This window comes from Acomys russatus, chromosome 23, assembly GCF_903995435.1.
Source record: "Acomys russatus chromosome 23, mAcoRus1.1, whole genome shotgun sequence".
In the NCBI taxonomy this organism is placed as follows: Eukaryota; Metazoa; Chordata; class Mammalia; order Rodentia; family Muridae; genus Acomys; species Acomys russatus.
The window spans coordinates 51741119-51748854 of record NC_067159.1 but is presented as its reverse complement, the minus strand read 5'-3'; positions in this window follow the sequence as shown (position 1 = coordinate 51748854).

Genomic DNA, 7736 nt, shown 5'->3' with positions numbered 1-7736 from the left:
GACCTAGTTTCCATGGTTTTATGTAGTCTTTATGAAGAACCATTAACCATTACTTCAATTAATTTGGAGTCAGAAGATTTTCCGAATTCTTCACAGTATCTGGCCAAAGCTCTTCTGTGCTGGAAGCACTCCAGCACAACAGGAAAACTGATTTTTAGTTTTCATTGCCATGCTCACCATTTTCAAGTGTGAAAATGTAGCAAATCAATGCATAAACAAGATTTAGTTTTAGCTTTAGAACATAACCAGGATAAGGAGCGACACACTTCATCACTTTAGAAGCTATAATTCCAACGAATCCAAGGAGTATAGTTGGATAGTATGTGTTTCTGCTTCCCCAAATAACATGTAATTCACAGAACCACCTTGGAAGTAGGTAAAATAGCAGTGAGCATTACTTTACTAAATTGTACAAGGTCATATAGATTTATTTTTGAGGCAAGTATTTTGAGGAAGTGAGTGATGTTAGGAATATTATGGGAGTCATCCACATGGAAGGTTTTGTACATGACTCAAATGGGAAGGCAGCTGTTGAAGATGCACTGGAATAATATAAGTTCCCTCACTATGATATTCTTTTAAATTTATTCACATGCTTAGATATAATCTTATGTATATATAAATACATAATATATGCAATAATATCTTATAATGTTTGAAAATGTTATATTCATTCAAATGTTCAATATTTTTACAAAATGTGATTTATCAAGGTGACACTCTTCTCTGCACAGTGATTTGTCCTCCTCTGCTATGAAAACCATATATTTATTACAACAATATAGATTTCTTAATATATTAATGAAAATGTTTCTAAATTCGAAAGAAATCTGAGGCTACAGACAATGTACAAATTTATTATGGGATAAAAAAAAGGGAAATCTTTCTCTACTGAAGAATATAAATCCTGACTTTTAAATTACTGTAAATAGAATCGCTTGGGGCTATATAATTTATTGCCACATATGCAGGGCAAGCATGCCTTATAGCATTATCATAGCACAGGGGCTCAGTTATGTGTGAGAAGAGTACCAGAGAACTCGCACCCACACATACTGCTTTTCCTGCTTTTTGTCACGCCTACCTGGGTGTGGAGCTTAACTTCTACTCACTAATGAGACCACAGGCAAAAGTGGAAGCATCATTTTTAGCTTGATCTCCTCACTTAGCAACAGGGGAATAAGAGAAGAGGATGGTATTGCGTAATGTGGAAGAATTTTAGAGGAAATCGATCATCAAACTCAGCATACTGTGTGGCTTGATCTCTGATTTTATCCATTTTGAAACTAAATTTAACTTTTATTATTTCTCCTTTTCTTTTTCTTTTTTCATGGCCTGTAGTTGTAACTCCACAAAAGAGAATAATATATTTACACACATAGTTTTGCTTTATTGGTATTGCCATATATGTATATGTGGCAATGTATTTGGGTGTCATGGTGCATGGTTGATGTTACATAAACAGGGAGGTTTCATTTTGCACTCTCCTGGAAGATACTTTTGAACACATTTTTTTCTAATTTACTCCTAGCTTTGTGCTCCTATATAGTATAATACTTCATATCTTCTATATTTTGAGGAGACATTACAAGAGCCTATTTCCATATTGTTTATCTCTACCTTAATTACAACGTGCTGGATGAGAGACATTACTTTTGAGTGATTTTGTTTCTTGTTCTTGCTTCTCATCCCAGAGCAAATATTTGCTTAAGCGGTATAAACCATCTGTTGCTTATAAAACACCTTTAAGCTACAGTTTTAAAGTTCCATGCCTTTTAACGTTTTTCTATTTATTTCCTGCTGATATGAACGTGTACCCTGGCAGGAAGTACCTTCAGTGGATACTGAGACACTCACAGTGAACGTTGGATCCAGAAAATATGTAGACAATCAGCAGAAAGAGCATCTGTGAGGTCCAGATAGTGTTCTAACATTTATGGAGAGTCCACTTCTGTAATCACCTGATGAACCCAGTTGTTCCCAGTACAGTTACCATGTGAGTCTTTCAAGGACATTCTATTATGGGAGTGGTTTGAAGATAGAACAGTATACTGTTTATTAATTTGTATATAAGATGTGTGGGAAAATATGATTTGTGAGAATTTCAGCGTCATTCAGTCTATTCATGGAAAAGAGATGATCTTGTATGTTTTAAAATTGGTAGAAGTCATATGGTTGCGTCCTTCATTACTTTGGGCACTGCATTAATTCTTAAATCTTAGTGTTACAGCTTAGTGCTTTCACTGCTCCTAAACTAAATACATATATCATCAAATGCTCACTGGATGATGTAACTGAAGCTGAATTCTCTTGTTCATAAAGTACTCAGAGCAATAGATAAGCGTAAAGAATGGCCAGGTATTCAGAAGCTGAAGAGTGTGATGGGTCTTCTTTAAGAACACCCTATTAAGGGACCCACAGTCTCCTTGTGGCTCCCATATATGGGGAGTAGGGGCTGTGACTGATGTGGACTCTGGTGCCCACTTGTTGCTCACTTTCCCCTTGAGGGGTAGCATTGCCAGGCCACAGAGGAAGAGGATTTAGGCAGTCCACATGAGGCGTGATAGGCTGGGGTAAGATGACGGGAGAGGAGGGCTCCCACTTTCTGAGGACTAGAGAGAGGGAAGGGCTAATGAGGGAAGGTGGGACAGGGAGGATATGAGGGAGGCCTGTAACATGGATAAATTAAAAAGTAAAAAAAGAACACCCATTAAGATTTGCCAATTCTCCCATAACTCTGAGCCTGAAGCAGGAGAATTGTTGTGAGTTCGACGCCAGCCTTGTCTACAAAGTGAGTCCAGGACAATCAGAGCTATGCAGAGAAACCCTGTCTTGAAAAACACACACACACACACACACACACACACACACACACACACACACACACACACACACAAACCAACCCATAAAGAAGGGGGGTGATTGACAATTCTCACTCTTATCATGAACAATAATAGTTTTGAGAGTCATTATCTGTGAGATGTTAGCAAAATTACTGTGTTATACAAGCTTTAAAAGTTTGTAGGGAGAGGGGCTTTAGGGTTTTTGAAGTCTATGTTATGGTGGGTTTGTTTGTACTGTGATTATCTCCTTTTCACTCTGGTATGCTCTTTGTTTTCCTCCTGAATCCCCTTTTCATACTTTGTTCCACAATGTGTAAACCACTAGAAAAATGAGCAACCCTCTGCCCTGCTGCCTACAGTTGACAGCCATTGGGTCCACAGGAAGTGGTGTGGCCTCACTGGCTCCTCAAGGAAAAGGACATTGGCCTCATGGGCTCTTCCTCTGGTCTATCTGTTTTATATTCTGTTCTCCCACATTTCTTGATACATAATTTACATTACTTCCTGAAATCAGTGTTGAGAACAGTATGTCCTCAAACTGACAAAGCCCTATTCTTTGACATAATTCAAGGAACAATAGGAAGATGGTCATCTCACTACTGCATTGGATTGTGCTGGTTTAATATCCTTACATGCATTTATGAGAATAATACTATAAATTTCCAGTGCATGTTTCACTTTTTGCTGCACAGAAAATCATAGTTTATTTCTTGTTGAATTAGGTAGTAATGATCCCGCTGAAGATATTAATGATACATAGCTCAACACACAAGTGCTCTGCTGTCAAGAAAATTCCCTAAAAGAATAAATCCAATAAGCGAATAAGTAACATACCTCATGGGACATTTTGGTTTTCCCAATATCAAAGTAAAAAGTAATTTAAGATTTTATCATTCACAGACATTCTATAAACAAGAAAAAACTAAAATATATTCAAGGAACAGAAAAATCATCCTTAGAATGAAACTCCATTTTCCTCAGATATATGGTCATGATAGCTAGAGCCTGTTTTAAAATCTCCAGGAAGCAGTCAGAATGTTCTCGGTCCACTCCATTACTTAAGTTTAATAATTATTATTTTGATTAATTAGCTTATTAGGTAGTTCAATGTTTAGTGTGTGTGCAAAGTCCTATAAATGTGTGTGTGTGAACATAAGTGTGCATGCAAGTGGTTGTGTAATTAGAGTGGCCAGAGTTTGATGTCAGCTGTCTTCTATTGCTCTTCACTGTAGTCTTGGAAACAATTGCTCTCCAGATACACAGACCGCCTGGGGATTCACACTTTCCCTCTTCCCAGGCTAGGTTCACCTTTGCATCAGGGTCCTTTGGAATGTGTAACAGGTATGTTAGAGGCTGCACTGTATCTCCAGCCTGATTTTTAAATTATCTAACTCTAAAGTAAAATCATCAAAATATGATCAATGAAAGGATTCAGTAACTGTATCTCCAATTATTCAAACAAAATTCAGAGAAGTTGCTAAAGGCTGCTTGTTCTGTAGCAGGCCATGGTGATAGCCAGAAGTCAATGCTATGGGTAGATAACGCTTCCAAAATCTACACAATATGTATAAATAGGAGGCATAAATGACACATGAAGATAACTATATTTTTTTCTACTTTTCACATAAGCATACATAAAGTGGCTAAGGGTTACTGGTCCTCTAGCTGACATAATGAAGCACATTGAAGAACAAGGCCCTCATGACATCTCTCTTCAGGCTGAATGCAAATTTAAATACTCATAAAAATTTAAAAATTGCTGTCTATGAAATGCCATCTCTATAGTGGTGGAGGGGAAGTGGAGCAAGGTAACATAAACCAGCATGTGGTAGACATGAGCACAAGCTGCAGCAGGCAGAGTGAAAGCCTTTACCACAGTCCTATGGTACAGAGGGTAGCAACACTTGCCATATGCCAAACAGAGAAGCCTAAAGGAACTTCCTTCTGATGGATGTAGGACAAACGCATCTGACTGAATGTATTTCTATAAGGTCTGCAGAAACAGGCTGCTGGATACTGTGATAACTATTATCACAACTACTGTGTTCCTGGGAGTGGAAAGGTTGTTTTTGTTTTCTTAGGTTATTGTAAAGTGCACATTAGTAAGCAGAGACTGTCCCCTTAGGTAAACACTAATCTCATCATGCATGTATAAACACAGATTTAGCCAGTTGTAGAAGTAAGTTTATTATCCAGCTAAATAGGGAATTTGCTGCTCCTATCATTACAGCAGGAGAAATACTCATCTGATGTATTGGAGTCTTTCAGTAAAGACAGTATGCAGTGCAGAAAGAATCCGTTTATAAGATTCATTAAATGTGGGCTTTTGAAAAATAATCCTGGCCTTAGTCAGGACAGAAGTGATACCATTTTCTCTGGATTTATGGATGAACTTAATCTCACCTCTGGCTTTACAAATTCTATTTTTTTACTTGTGAAAGCAAAAGGAAAATAGTGGTATCACATTAATAATTGAACTTGATGATATGCAATGGTTGGAAACAATTCCCATCTATTTCTTTATATTTAAATTGTGTATTACTTACTTTATTATTGCTGTGAGGAATCATGATGGCTGTGGTAACTTACAAAGAAAGCACAATTTGGAGCTTACTTTACAGAGAGTGGTTCTACGACCATCATGGTGGGGAGTATGGAAGAAAGGAGGTAGGCGTGGTCCTGAAACACAAAGAGAGAGAGAGAGAGAGAGAGAGAGAGAGAGAGAGAGAGAGAGAGAGAGACAGAGAGAGAGACAGACAGAGAGACAGAGACAGAGACAGAGACAGAGAGACAGAGAAAGAGGAGGGAAGAGAGGAAAGCAGAGGAAGAGGGAGGGAGGGGGAGAGGGACAGGGACAGGGAGAGAGAGACAGAGACAGAGACTGAAAAAGAGAGAGGAGAGGGAGAGAGAGACAGACAGACAAACAGACAGACAGACAGAGACTTATAGAGACAGAGAAACAGAACATATGCTATCTTTGAATGGTATTAGCTTTTAAAACCTCAGTCTCTACTGACACTCTCCCCCACAAAGCTACATCTCCTAAGCCTTTCCAAAAAGCTTATCCTATGCAGCGCATCCTATTTTGAAGCACCACGTTCTGTTCTACTCCCTGCCTACAGACTTGTGGCCATGTCACAATGCAATATTCAATTTACTAAAATTTAGGAGTTTCTATAGTCTTAGATTCTCAATTACTAAGTTTAATTTTAGAGATAGTGGTACAGAATTCAAATGTAAGATTATTCTTCACACACACGCACGCACACGCACGCACGCACACGCACGTGCGCACACGCACGCACACACACGCACACACATATATTTCTACTCCAATATGAGGTATTGTACCCTTATAACTCTACTTCCAATACTTTGAAGATGCTAAAGGTGCTATTACAGGCTGTATAGGATAAGTAAGCTACACAAGTTGATTGTTAGTTGATCAAATCATGGTCATGCCAATTGCTAGTTTACTTTTATCACTAGAATATACATGTTAGGTGTGGTAGATAGATATGATTCTATAGTAAGGTAAGGTAGGATAGTTAGATAAGGTATTAAAAAACCTCAGAGCCATGCAGAATATGGCATTTAGAAATGTTTTTATTGAGCTGGAGAGATGGCTCAGCGGTTAAGATCACTGTCTGTTCTTCCAGAGGTCCCGAGTTCAAGTCCCAGCAACAACACGGTGGCTAACAACCATCTATAATGAAATCTGGTATCCTCTTCTGATGTACAGGTGTATATGGAGACAGAACACTGTGTCTGTAATAAATAAATAAATAAATATCTAAAAAAGAAATGTTTTAATTATTGTGGACATTCACTGACAATGAGGCAGGTTGACTCCTGACAACACTCAGCCTACCTCAGGGAGGATGATGAGCATCAAAGAACCTCCTTATGGAGATGGCTTCTGATATGCCAAACAAGCCACTGGGCAGGGTGTACTCATTTCTACCACAGATAGAATGCTGCTTAAAATGGGACAGGCTTGAATACAGCCAGAGTCAACAACTGGATGGTGAGCTCTGCCAGGACAGGTTGGGCAGATCCTCAGTGGTTCCTGCCTCATGAGTATATCTGTCAGATATGTTGGGTCAGATGGCTGAGGAAGATGCTCCAATGAGAGTTTTGGGTGAGTATTCTGGTAGCAAACTGTCTCTGTCATCTTCTCATGTGGAAAGCTACTAACCTGCACTCTCAGTGAACTCAGGTAATCAAGTTTATTCCTTCTCAAGTCTCTGATGGGGTTGAAGACCAGGTAGTTTAGTTTTACAATGAAACTTAGTTGTTTAGGGGTTAAGATGTTTTTGAGTCTATATAGATGTTTTAAGTTGATAATGACAAGATGTGATGGAGATCAATTTACATTCAGATGGGAAAGTTGTTTTCTTCAAGGCTGTCAAATGCAAATAGCCAAAACACTGGGTGTGTAACATTTATATAATTTCTAGTTGTGCCATGGTTCTCCTTGCTATAGGCAGTTTATTGTATATATGTATAATAATATAAATGTATATGTAATAATAAAAATGTGTATTTAATAATGAATAATCAAATAAAAGTCCAGGAATCTCTTCTGAGACACTACATAGTCTTTTAATTATAGTCCCTGTAATATTAAAAAGCAATTTAATACTTCCAACATATGATGGCTGAGACTGCATTGTCATTCCAAGAGAAGACAATAGAAGTGCACTGAAAAAATAGTGGACAAAGCAAGACTGAAATTCAGCAGTGCAGACTTCAAATCCTGTAGCTGTATTTCCAATGTCAAAGGGCTTGTTGGCTTTTAGGATCTTCCAATTAGCCCCACTTTGCTGATGGCAACAGGCTTATCTCTGCTGGGGCTGGTTCCACTACCTGTTTGCTGATCTCCTTGGCAGA